Source organism: Rhinolophus sinicus, linkage group LG02 (genome assembly GCF_036562045.2).
Source record: "Rhinolophus sinicus isolate RSC01 linkage group LG02, ASM3656204v1, whole genome shotgun sequence".
Classification (NCBI taxonomy): Eukaryota; Metazoa; Chordata; class Mammalia; order Chiroptera; family Rhinolophidae; genus Rhinolophus; species Rhinolophus sinicus.
The window spans coordinates 110,087,487-110,102,036 of NC_133752.1; positions in this window are offsets into that span (position 1 = coordinate 110,087,487).

Below are 14,550 nucleotides of genomic sequence, written 5' to 3' on the forward strand. Positions count from 1 at the left end.
TCTTAGCTCCATGTCCTTCTGAATCCATCTTCCTTTATATCTCCTGAACCCATCCCCTTTCCTCCATTCCCGCTGTGGTCGTGGCTCTTGTTACTTCCAACCTGGATTACTACCACAGCCTCCTAACTCTTCTGTCTCTCACCAGTCTGGCCCCCATCCAACCTATCCTCATCCTGTAGCCAATGTGAGTTTCTAAAATACACATCAAAGCACCTCACCCCCCTGCTTAAAACTCCGTAGTGACTTCCCACGTTGTTTAAAGGTCCCACTTCTTAGCTTAGCAGCTAAGGCTCTTGTCAGGCCGATCCATGACTTGCTCTGGCCTTGTTCCACAGGGCCAGAGCAAGTAGATGTTTTGAGGGAGAGGAAGTGAGCAAGACACACTCCCTGTCTGGGCTGTTTGTAACCGAATCAGAGCACATGTATCTCCATGTGGGCATCCTCCACTGTGCCTGAGTTTTTCTCACGTATTACCTCATACTCTGAGCACTCTTTCTGAAATAGCTCCACAATCTCCTACTCTCCATTCCCTTCTACTTGACTGTTTTTTTTTTGACATTGTTTATAACCATCTGACAAACTACATAGTTATTTGATTATCATTCGTCCTCTCCAGCTAGAACAGTACCTACCCCATAGTAAATACTGGTTGAATGAATGAATAAATAGGTGAGGAAGAAAGGCGTGGCTGCAGCATTCCATGTTATGGAGGATGGAGTAAACAATACACAAGGTCAAATAAGGTAAAGACATGAACTTGAAGAACTGGAGATCATACATAGGAGTTTGAGTTGGAGAAGGCTGAAGAGTCGTCATAATGAAGATCCAAGGTCTCGTGTCTGCTCTACACGGGTCAGAAGTAATCCTTAACCAGCTCATAGAAGGCTAGATGGAGTTGGCCCAGCAAACAGAAGGTATACTTGAATTCTGCACAAAGATAACTGAGTAGAATAAAAAAATCTCAGCCAGAGCCCCAATATAAATTTACCTGAAAACTCAGTAGCTTTCAAATGTCCTTTTAAGGTGATGTTTGTTACCTTAATAAATAGGAAATAGAACTCTCAATGCTACTTAAGTCCTATTTAAATCCCCTTGATTGTAATATCCCTTTCCCCACTTTTCCTCGGCCTCAGCTAAAGGGAAGAACTGAAGCTTTCATTAGTTTACTCTGACCTTTTATTAAAGGCTTGCTCAGTGGACAGTCGGGCTTTGGCTTGTATTCTTTTCCATCCACCTGAATGGCAAGTTGAATGGGCTAATGGATCTAGGATGATGACAGAGGAGGCTGGTGACTAACGCATTTAGCCACCTTGTTTCCAGAACAATCACATGAGTGAAAACCTTCTTGTCATGCTTGATTGACCTTGTTAAAGGGAGCTGGGCAGTACAGAGTGTGTGCTTGTCCATACATGGTATTGTGAAATCAGAGCCTCATTTTAGAATATCCCGCCCAGGTCTCCCTTCATGGTAACAATTCTCATTCTCCATGACCTGTCATCACCATTGGCACTTTTGACCACCCCTCCTCTGAAACTCCTTTATCCCTTGATTTCAGTGACCCAACCCTGTACCACTACTGTCAACCAAAACAGATTATAGGTTAAGAACATGGCACTGGAATCAAAGTGCTAGTGTTTGACTCTGGGCTCTGAGCCTTGCTGGGTGAGCTTGGGCAAGTTGTTTAAGCTCTCTCTAGTTTCTTCAAGTAATGGTGAAATTGTTGTGAAAATTAAATGAATTAATACTTGTAAAACACTTAGTGCCTGGAACATAATAAGCACTTAGTCGCCATTAGTTACAATTATTTTAGCTTTTAATTCTCTCTCAGTCTTCTTCTCTGGCTCCTTTTCCAATTCCATGAAGATGACTCAAATTTGCCTATTTATCTTCTTTTCTCTGTGTGTTTCTTTCTTTTAGACATGCAATCTTTCCCACAGCTCCATTCAGCATTTGTGTGGGAAGGATTGTGAGCTCTGTGTTAGTTCTGATTTTCCTCCTGTGATCCAGGCTTACTTCCAGTGCCTACTGACATTTACCCCAACAGCACCCAAATCAACACTCACCACCTCATGAAAATACATTCTTTGATGCCTCCCCAGACATCCATGTCCAAAAAGTTAATGAATCCTTTATAATTCTTACTTACCTATATCCTTTCCATTTTCAGGGCTCCCCACTAATTTCAGCCTTTCTCACGTGTGGGCTAATCCAATTGCTTCTAGTTTTCCTACTTGCACACCACCACCAATTAATCACAAATTGTACAGTAAGTATCACATGATTCTTCTAATCAGAAACCGTTAGGACTGCCCTCTCATCTGATACATAAAATCCAAACTCGTAACTTAGCATTTAAGGCTCTCCTGGCTCTGGTCCCCACGACGGTCCTTCTCCCCACCCCCATGCCTCTCGCACCTTGACTCCTTCAGTTGGGTAAAGAGTTAGCGCTTTACCCAACTCCAGCTACTGAAATCCTAAATCCTATTCAACCTTTAAAGCCCAGCATATGTAACACTTCTTCCAGGAGGGCTTTCCTGATTTCTCAGTTCTCTTCAGGTCTTCTAGACTTACTGTCATTTTTATTATATTTACCACATAGTTCCTCGTATTGTAATTATTTATTTCCATGGCTTGGGTCTCCTGATAGGTTGCAAACTGTTTGTGGGCAGGGAGCCTATTCTGTATATGTCTTTGCATCAGACTTGCTTGGTTCAATGCCTTTCATACAGAAGATTCTTAATAAATATGAATGAATGAGTAACATCACAGTGTTTTGAGCCCACTTCTATTTGTATCTGTGTGTAATTTTTCCCCCAAAGATTTGTTGGTAACAACTGCTGCCACCGAGTCATAATCTAAACCAGAAAGTACACTTTAGAGAATAATTAAATTTCCTTGGCTCATTAAATCCTGTAATTTGGGAAGTGGCTTCAGTGATGTGGTCATTTTTCTGCTAAGCCCCAAACCCAGACCATTAGTTCATGAAGAGTCAACATGTGGAAATGTTTATCAGCTACTAACTGCCAAAACAGTGTTTTTTCTGCTGCCAACAACCAATCAGTCAGAGTAGTCAGTTCTTCATACTCTGGGCCTAGAAGCTCACATAGGAATGATGAGAGCTATGAGAACAGTTTAAGATGTCATCATTTCATGGAGGCTTTTGATCTGATTATGACACAAAATTAGCATACTTTTATTTAAAAATAAATAAGGCTAATATGTATGGTATTAGTGATAAGTATCACAGAAATTTAGAGACACCGTGTAAAATAATAATAGTTACCTTAGTTTTTGCAAATTTATTATCATGATTTCATATAACTTCCCCCAAAATCTTATGAGCTAAGCATTAATATTCTCGTTCTACAAATGTGGAAAGCAAGGTTGACAGCTTAGGTTATTTGCCCAAGGTCTAGAAGCATAGCTAGAAAATATTGTCACTTACCAGCTGTGTTTCAAACCCCTGGTGCACTGCTTCCATCCAGACTCAACTTTCTGAACCCACCTCTGAAACGGAATTATTCTGCTGCACGAAACTCCATCAGATTTTTACTTTGTAAGTAACATGATCCCAGCTTCTAACTACGGCCTTCAAGGCCCCTCAGTGTGTCCACAACACAGACCGTTCTGGCCTGATGGCCAAGTACTTCCCATCTCTGCTCTGGTCAAAGGGGACATCTCAGGCCCACCACACCCCCTTTTTAAAAAAAATAAATTCCAGTGTTTAGGCCTCTGTGTCTTATTTAACATTTTTGGTTATAAGCAACTGAAACACAATCAAGCAAAAAAGGAGAAAGCTTATCATAAAGATATGAAAAATCTCATAAAGGCCACAGACATAACATGTGGTCAAGTCTCAAGGAATTAGACCTGGGAAACACTGGCCCTCCCAGCAGCCCTATCTCCTCTTCTCTAAGTACTTGTTTTATTCCCTCTCTTCTCCTGCATGTTGGGTACATGGTAGAGGACTGCTGTCCTACATTTCCAAGTTCAAAGTCCTCAGTTGCAGAGGTAGAGACTAACCAGCACCTATGAACCCTGATTTCAAATTCACAGGTAAGTAAACTGAATGGCAGCTGTGTCAAGTATTATCTATGGCCAGGGAGGATAGGGTCTCATAGCACAACCACGGCTGTTGCAACCCTTCCCTATGTGTGGGGTGCGTGGTGGGGGAGGGGCACTTTTCGAAAAAAATCAGCTGAAAAGTAAACTAACTAAACCAATCCACTGCATTCTACCTTGCTCACCTTGCCCTGGAGAAATTCTGATCTTCCTTCTATTCCCAGCTGAAATGTCACTTCTTAGATTTTTTTTTTCCCTAGAAAGACAAAAGCTGTATACTTTGTCCAACCTTAGGCTCTCCCTTACCACAGTTCCTTGCATATAACAGTTGTTTAATTGACTTAGCCTAGAAGAAGGCTTGTGGCAAGTGGTATCGGACTGGGCTTTAAATTAGACGTGATTTTCATCAGTGGAAGGGGGTGGGGAGATCATGGCTGTCTGGGGTACTAACGAGCAAGACTCCCAGAGTACAAGAGCAGGGAAGAGACTCCCTCGAGTAGAGAACTGTGTGGGTTCTGGGGATCACTAAGGAGAAGAATGAGACCTATGAGAAGCCTTGAAAGGTGGGGATGCAGAGGAATTACACTTAACGCCACAGGCACTTGGGAGGCAGTATAAGAACAGAAAAGTGGCTTGGTGAAAGAGGAAAGCGAAACAGAAAGATGAGCCTGGCAGCACATACAAGAAACTGAAAGAAGAAGAAAAAGGTGCAGAACCAACTTAAGGCCAAGAGTCCAGCTGGAAGACTGTGTCAGGGACTCAGGCATGAACAGGTGAGGACCAGGTAAGGGGAGTGTCCCTGGATAAATGATAGGAAGGAAACATCTGAAAGAGATTTCAAAGAAAGAGACTACAGAAGTAGGACTGACATGTTCACTGCCACTGTTATGGATCATGTTTGTAAATGTTAACAGCATCATAAGGTATATTCTCTTAACCCGCTATTAACAAGTGAGGTAACTAAGGTCATGCAGGTAAGAAGTAGTAAGCCTAGATTTGAACCCTTCCTGTCTGAGTCTAAAGCACCTGTCCTTTCCACTGTGCGGCACTGCTTGGTTGTAGTTATTGAGTTATCATAGCATTGGTGGCTTAAGCCAGCAAGTCTGAGCACAGGGAATCTATGTCAAGCTCCTGAAACTTTATCCCTACCCTATGGAACAGCCTCCAGAAAATGGGCAGGCCAGGTTTGGTCAGGACAAGATGGAGGCAATTGGGTAAATCACCTCACCTTTCTGAGCCTTCAATCCTTCATCCACGAGAGGAGTAAAAATGATGGGATGTCACTTCTAAGATTAGACTATAATCCTAGCTCACATCCTGACTACAATCTAATGAGTGAACCTGAGCCAGAATCTCCACCCAAGCCATGCCTAGATTCCTGACACTTAGAAACGATGAGATTACAAACATTTATATTTTTATGAAGCTAGGTTTGGGGTGATTTGTTATACAGCAATAGATAACTGATACATCCTGTGAGCTGACAAGCATGTGTATAAGGGCTGTGAAAAGTCTCCCCTTGGTCTCGGTCTATCGTAAACGTTGGGACACATGAGAGAGGAAATAGGCTTCCGGAGTAACTTGCCCAAGGCCCTGTGGCTAGTGATTGTTGGGCCCTGGATTCAAACCAGGCATCTGACTCCAGAGATAAAGGCCTGGACAACGTTAGTTAATGTTAGTGAACAGCCATAGCCATGTCCTTTGGGCTGATTGTAGAGGAAAGAAGCCAGGAATCATCCTCAAGAAATCAGTGTGGGATTTGTTCATCAGAAAACAGCAGGGCTCCTTACTTTTGTAAGGCTTCGCAAGCTCCCCAAATTATTTCCAGTGCCAGTTTCTGGACACAGAGAAAGTATTAAAAAAGCAACTGCTTTATTCTCCAGCTACGTTTTCTGCTGTATTTTCCAGTTCCACAAAAAGACTCAGCTTCCTGGGCTCTGAGAGTTTGGTGGCTCCTTTGCTATTTATGCTAACTCTTAAAAGGGAGTAATGGTCCTGTCACCTAGAAATTGCTCTTTGATTTAAAAATAAAACAACTTAAAATACAAACAAACAACAAAGTACCCACTGGGTAAGATACTTCTCAGTCCTGATCCTTAGAAACTGTGAGAAAATAAACATTTATTGTTTTATTAATTTTTTTCTTACCTTATACATTGGAGTGTTTACAGAGAAAATTAAGAATAACTACTAATCCCCTCTTAATACACAAATCGCTCTGCCCTTTTGGATTAAAACTTTGGGCTTCCTAATGACACGCCCCTTGGTTAAAGTGTTCAAAATTATTAATCAGAGGCGGAGGCCAGTAAATTATTAGCTGTCATCTTGTGTCTTTTTCAGACATTCGGCCTTTGAAGATGATACCACACTGCTATCTGAACAAGCGAAAAAAGCAATTAACCTGGTTCCAAAGAGATGACCAAATGCTAGGAACAGGCAAGAGATCAACGTGACAGGTGGAGGAAACTTAAATCCGAGTGAAGGGAAGCACCCTCTACGCCTCATTTTTCCTGGTTGCTCTGTTCTCTGAAGGTGACACATCTGTCACCAGCAGGGTGGCTTTGGAAGAGAAGGTGGGCTGTGCACATGAAAGCTGGGGTTCGAGTCAGACATGGGGAAGGCCTCCCAGTAACCAAAGTGTGCTGTTACCTTTTGGGTGGTTCAGTAAAAGCTTTCCTCTGAATTGAACTTAACAAACCTAAAAAATAATTGAATTATTAAGTTTAGTTTTACAAGGGGATCAAATGTATAGCATGGGTAATAACCCTGTACCACGTACTTAAAATTTGCTAAAAATGTAGGTCTTACATTTTCTTACCACACACACACAAAAGACATCTCTGTGAAGTCATGGATGTGTTAGTTAACTTGATTGTGGTAATCATTTCACATGTACATGTATATCAAATCCTCATGCTATATACCATAAATATGTACAATTTTTATTTGTCAGTTATACCTCAATAAAGCTGGAAAAGAAAGGAGTTTTACAGGCTTGGTTAATTGTAGAATCATAAGAGTTTTAGATCTCAAACTGATTTTTAAGGCATTTAGTTCAATCCCTTTATTTTATAGAAATGGAAAAATAAAAGTGAAATGACTTGCTGAAGGTTGCCCAGTCGGTCAGGAAAAGGATTCTACTCCCCCATCACAGTTGATAAATTTCTCTGTCTTCTAGCTGCAGTGGCCTGAGCTCTTCAGCAAATTTAACCTTCCTTTTCTGACCCTCGTCACTAAAGCATGGGATCATCTTTCCAGAGATGGAGAATGGGTGAGATTTCTTCTGTCATGCAGGTGGGTGATTTGAATGTGCTAGAATGAAAGCAAGGAGGAATAAGAGAACTGAAGGTAGAGAGATGATCTGCTTCAAGTTAAAATTAACTGCACAGTTACCAACAAGTTATTGTGATGCCTGCAGCTACCGAGCACAGTAGCAGTACATGTTACACTTTGATGTTTATAGCTGGCACAAAAGTTTGGGAGAATGACCCTGTCTTAGTGTGTTTGGGCTACTATGCCAAATACCATAGACGAGGTAGCTTATAAACAACAGAAATATTTCTCACAGTCTGTTTCTCACAGAAATATTTCGCAAAGTCCAAGATCAAGGTGCCAGCAGATTCAGCATCTGGTGAGTGTCCCCCTCCTGGCTCATAGATGGCCAGCTTCTCACTGTGTCCTCGCATGGTGGAAAGGAGAGACAACCCTGTGGGGTCTCTTTCATAAAAGGACACCAATCCTATTCATCAGGGCTCCACCTCGTGACCTAATCATCTCGTAAAGGCCCCACCTCCTCATTCCATCGCATTGGGGGTTAGGATGAATTTTGGTGGGCCGCAAACATTCAGTCCATAACAGATACAGTCCCTTAAAATCATACAAAATTCTCCCCATTTTATTTCAATAGACTAGCACAAGGACCTGCGCTAGGGCACTGTAGAGGCTACAAAGATGAGAAAGACAGAGTCTTTGCCCTCCAGGGCTTTTCAGTCCAGCTAGAGACAGCCTTGGCAGCAACTCATCCTAATAAAAAGAGGATGAAAGTAAGTACCGAGCAGAGAGAAAATCAACATGCTCAAGAAGCCCAGAGGAAGAAAGGGCTCATGATCACTTCTGGGGAAATGTTGGTGTTTGCTGGGCCGTCAAAGAACAAGTAGGTCTGGACAGGCCAAAGCCACTGAGGGATCAGAGGACAAAGCCACAGATGCATAACACGCCAGAGGAGCCTGGGAGACTCCAGGAGTTAGCGAATGCCTTTTTTGTGACACGAGGGTAGTCAGGACTGTTGACTATCATGATTATTCTCCAGTAACCGAGGGTCATTCTGTCCTGCTCTGACTTCAGAGGGTGAGAGCTGGAAACGGGTACGGCCAGAGAAACCAAGCTTTCCTGTGAACCCAGAGGTCACAGGCTGATGATGAAGTTAAGCGTACACACAAATTCTATAGAGATTCACCAATTAAAGTTTCTCCATGTCAATGTAAAAGAGAAAGAAGTAACCTAACCCACAGATGATGAAATACCCCCGATCCTTTCCCTAGGTTTCAAAACTAGGAAAAATGAAAGATGAGTCCCTCAAACCAATGTTCCCTCAAACCACAACATGCCTACTTGCTGTGTGCCGACCAGTTTGCTCTTAGATCTTTTCCCCTCTCTACCCTGCCTTGTATGGTAGGCAACTACATTGCCCTGCCTCCCTTGCCCTCTAGCCAGTGGGAGGCACCACAGAAGAAAGAAGCCAGAGTGTTTCTCCGTCTCCAAAGGCCCTACCTTCTGCAAAAGCAGCATCTCCAGGTGATTCCCTCTCTGATTGGACATGTCTCACTCCACAGTCCCAGCATTCTTCCTGCCCCTGCCCCAGGCTCTCCTCCCCACCACACCAAACATTAGCAATCAGTCCTGGCTTCAGGAACCTGGTTACATCACTCACTCCTGTGTCCTTCTAACTAATGATGGCGATGGTTCCTGCTACTGCTGATCTCTTGGTCGACTCACTGTTTCTTGTTCGACTCCTTGGTGCTTCCAACACCCATGTAACCAGTTTCTTGCACTGGAATGTCTAGGTTCCTGACTGGAGGTAGACAGTAAAGCAGAGAACACCGCTGCAAAGGGCCAATTTCTTTGCCGTTATCATACTTTGCTTAAAAAGTCAAGTGAATTTCGCACTATATCCCAGAATATACTGGTGTTTGTTTTAATATAAAAATATTACCCAGAAATCTCAGTGTGTGTTTGAAGCTCCAGAAAGATGCCTCATGTTTGTTCTACGGCATTCCTTTTCCTACCCCTTAGTGGACTGACAGGGATCTCACCATGTAGCACTGACCATCTGTATTACTCTGTTTGGGCTGCAACAGCAGAATGTCACACACTGGGTCGCTTAAACAACAGAAATTTATTCTCTCATAGTTGGGAGGCTGGAAGTCCAAGATCAAGGTTCCAGTAGGGTTGGTTCCTTTGAGAGCTCTCTTCCTGGCTTGCAGACAATCAGCTTCTCTCTGTGTCCTCACATGGCCTTTTCTCTGCACATGCACTTCAGTGTCTCTTTCTGTTACAGGGACACTAGTCCTATAGGATTAGGGCCCCATCCTTATGACCTCCTTTAACCTTAATTACCTCCCTAAAGGCTCTGTCTCCAAATACAGTCACATTAGAGGTTAGGGCTTCAGCATATGAATTCTAACAAGTTCAGTCTATAACACTGTCCTTGTAATCTTTAGGCAGAACCGCAGAGAATTCATACCCATTTTGATGATTATTCCAACATTTCTAGGCAGAGCTATTGTTTCCCCAAAAGCCACTACTAAAAATGAAATTACTACTTAGGAGTCTAAGAGTTTCCCCTCCTATTAGCCGTTAGCAAATTACCACACCAAGCGGGTAATCCTGGGAAGAGAAAGGTTTACTGGGGGTGGGGGTGAAGAGAATGGGAGTGTTCAGGCAACATGACAGGCTGAGTTGAGCTGGGATGGGACTTTTCTCCTTTTTCTTCTCTAATTTTTCCCTGCCCTTCTTTTTTGCCTCAGTTACCTACTGGTGCAAGGAGTAATATACCTAAACAGGGGAGACTCGCCGCAGGTGCTGTTCCATAGGGGGAAACTCACGTTTCCGCTTGCTTTGGGAATATGGTCATTGCCACACACTGGGCTGGGTCCATCTTTTTATCCAAAATAGTTATGTACAAAAAGAGTGTTTGTGTGCAGGCCCAGCATCGGGCTCTGGCGATGCAGTGACAGAGAGCTTACCATCTTGTTGAGGAACTCAACTCTCTCCTCAGTATTCCAGTAGTGTTCATTCCATTCAGAACTTTAGAAAGTCAACAGAAGGAGGTGTTGAATCCCTACTATGAAGTTAACCATATTCACTTTATGGGGGAAGGGCGCATTTATTTAAACCAAATTGAAAATACTATAAAATAAAAAAGGCCATGTTAGGGCCGGCCCGGTGGCTCAGGCTGTTGGAGCTCCGTGCTCCTAACTCCGAAGGCTGCTGGTTCGATTCCCACATGGGCCAGTGGGCTCTCAACCACAAGGTTTCCAGTTCAACTCCTGGAGTCCCGCAAGGGATGGTGGGCAGTGCCTCCTGCAACTAAGATTGAACACGGCACCTTGAGCTGAGCTGCCGCTGAGCTCCCGGATGGCTCAGTTGGTTGGAGCAAGTCCTCTCAACCACAAGGTTGCCAGTTCGACTCCCGCAAGGGATGGTGGGCTGCGCCCCCTGCAACTAGCAATGGCAACTGGACCTGGAGCTGAGCTGCACCCTCCACAACTAAGATTGAAAGGACAACAACTTGATTTGGAAAAAAGTCCTGGAACCCAATAAAGTCCTGTTCCCCAATAAAAAAAAAAAAATCTTAAAAAAAGAGGAAAGCCATGTTACCCTTTTATGGGGATGTTATTAACCCTTCCAGAGACACGAGGGCTAGGTTTCTAGCCAGTGTAATTCGCTCACCCCAGAACAAGTCACCACCCCCGGACCCTTTGCCGTTTAGCGCTGGTCACAACCCATATTGGTCTGGTTACTTTTCAGTATTGGTATTAATTGCAGAGACATCATTGTTTATGGATTTTCTACCTCTATCAATTGTTTTTCTATTTCCAGCTGTTCACAATTTATATTGTAGAAATGCTAGAGAATTCTGTAAAGTAAATGTGTTTGGTGTGAAGCTGTGGAGTGCAAGGGGTCTTATAGGCCCCCAGCTTTCAGGAGGATTTTCTGTATTACACAGTAAACCCCCCCATTCCATTATCTAACAATCTCTCTGGTTGCAGCAGCAAGGGTCAAGTGCTATCTTTTCGCAATAAAATGTCTCTGATGTTTAATTATTGTTATGTGTGTCCTAAATGTTGAGCCAGATCACCTGACTCTACTGGACTTATTAGCAATAATCCTTTCCCTGTAAGTGGGCTGCTGAGGCCAGAGCCTTCCGAGTGCCCAGTCGGAATTCTAGCCCAGCCTCTCCCTGATTTCATATTCTACTTTCACTTGTCATCTATATACAGAGGTTATACACGTTTTAAGAAAGGAAAAAACTGCGCTAAAATTGTAATACTCAATATATACCAATAACAAAAGATGAATCCAAGTTACATTTGACTTCTGCAATTTCAAGAGGGGCTCAAAGTGGTTACCATCAGCGTAATTTTCATACGGTTTTCCTTTTCTTAAAATGTGTATACATTTTTCTGGCACCCTCCATGTGTGCATGCGTGTGTGTGTGTGTGTGTGTATTTCTTTTATACTTTTAAATCAAGTTGGGTAAAGTAAAATACCGTGTTTCCCCGAAAATAAGTCCGGGTCTTATATTAATTTTTGCTCCATTAGGGCTTATTTTCAGGGATGTCTTATTTTTTTCATGTACAACAATCTACATTTACTCAAATACAGTCATGTCATCTTCTTCTGGAACATCGTCATAACGTACTAAATGTGTACATCTGGCTGAGATTTTGACTGGGGCTTATTTTCGGGGTAGGTCTTATTTTCAGGGAAACACATTATGTGAATTTCAAGTTTTAACCAAAAAATTAGAAAGCATTTATCAAGTGTGAACACCATGCTAGGTGCCTTAATTATGTTACCTTTATTTAATAACCCCTATGATACCAGGACAGCTGAAGACTCTGAGTTCAGGAAGGAAAGACTCTAGAAGAGCGAAGCCAGACCTGCAGGTCTGACTCAAGGTCCATGTTCTTACCTAGTTAGTTGGCAACATGTACCCAACCTGAGTCCACGTATTGCTTCTGCTTTCTGGTTGGGCATAAGGAGCTTTCGTACCATCACCAAGGACTCAGCTGATAAGTGGTAGCACACGAACTAGAAAAAAATCAGGTTTCCTGATTCCCAACTTGCCATCAAACTTTAAAACACAACTCATCTTTCTTGTGATTAAAACCACGTTCTGGTTTTCTGTGTGGATGTTCATTGTAAAGTCATGTGGCCACTTCTCCTACACAGCCAGCCACTGTGATGACACATATTGCCGTACTTCAGAAGTGTTATAGTCTCTCTTTTTGTTGTTGTTTTTATGCCGTTGACCAGAATATCACAGATCAAAATATATAGAGACAAATATTTCTACAAAGTAATGTGCAGTATCTGGTTACTGACATAATATTCCCCAACTTCCCTCTGCTCTTTCCAAGTACCCTATATATATTTAGGGAGCGGGTTAAATAAACAGAATTTTAATTTGTGTGATTTCTCATACTCTCAGGTAAATATAACACTTAAAATAGAATATTTACCTTTTCCCAGCTAAGGAAATGCACTATTTCTGAAGCAAAACAAATCCATGATTTCCCAGTGATTGCATCACACAATGGTTTGAAGCCCAAAGAATATTCTTGTATAATAATACCTTTCTTCTAAGAGTATGTTATTCACCTCATCATCCATTTGTTTTTGCTGAAGGGGAGTAAATAAAATATAAAAAGTTCAGTCCCTCAATAGGAGCAAAAGAGCTGAACAACACCCACGCAAGCTGCTGTAAGACGTGGCCTAAAGGGCAGACTCTCTCTCCACCAGGGACTGAGAGTCAAAGTGGCTGCTGGCCAAGGTCCCGCTGGCCATTTGGCTGCTGAGCCCAGAGGTAGCAGGTGCTGTGATTTCACCTGGACACATACTGATTTTGGAGTATAGTGAGGCGTAGGAAACTTCCAATGATCCTCGTTTCAAAAAACAAAACAAAACCACCTAGCTGCTAACCTTAAAAAGCTTATATTTAGCATAGTTTAAAAAAGGGAAATGATACATACATACATACATGCATACATGCATATATACGACAGAAGTCAAATATATACATGTAGGATGTCTGACGAAGTTCGAGAACTTGTTGCAATTATGTTGCTAACCTTTACTGATATCAGAGGGATTATTCATTATGAAGTTGTACCAACTGGACAAACAGTTAACCAAGTTGACTATTTGGAAGTGCTGAAAAGGCTGCATGAAAAAGTTAGACGACCTGAACTTTTCGCCAACAATTCATGGCTCTTGCATCATGACAATGCACCAGCTCACATGTCTGTGAGGGAGTTTTTAGCCAGTAAACAAATAACTGTATTGGAACACCCTCCCTACTCACCTGATCTGACCCCCGATGACTTCTTTCTTTACCCGAAGATAAAGCAAATATTGAAAGGAAGACATTTGGATGACATTCAGGATGTCAAGGGTAATATGACGACAGCTGTGATGGCCATTCCAGAAAAAGAGTTCCAAAACTGCTTTGAAGGGTGGACTAAGCACTGGCGTCGGCGTATAGCTTCCCAAGGGGAGTACTTCGAAGGTGATATTCAGCAATGAGGTATGAAGTACATTTTCTAGGATGAGTTAATGAACTTAATTGTCGGAACTCATGTGCATATGTATATATGAAGCTGAGGTTAAAGTTTTGTATCAGGATTCATGGTTATAAGCAACAGAAATGGAATTCAGCTAACCTGAGGGGGGAAAAAGGAGAAATAGATGTAGAAAGGATATCTCACAGAATCAAAGGAAGAATTGAACTACCAAGCTTTGAAAGGACAGGTCTCAGGCACTTAGGTGGATCTTAGGCTCTGGTTGCAACTTGCCTTCAGCCCCTCTGTTTCTGCTCAATATTTAAATTCCTAGGAGAGGGCATCTGATTGGCTGGGGATGGGTCAAATGCCGACCTGCGTGGTGGGAGTGGGGAAGGCCCCTGAGATTGACAACCCCATCAAAATTAGATGAAATGTGAGTAGTGGTGTGGGGCAGTTCTGCAAAACTGGGCAATAAGAAGAAAATCCCAGATGTCCACCTCTGTGAGTAAAACAGTGACAGTGAGCATGAGGGGGTGGCCAGCCAATGAGACCTGAGGAGGCCTGAAACCAGTTCCACAGCTGCAAGTCATTTGTAACTGAACTTCTAAGGCATGGAACAAACAGCCTCACCACTTTGTGGTGACTTTGGGTCCCAAACAGAAAGACACCAACTATCTTTGCTTCTATCCCCTAGGGAGGA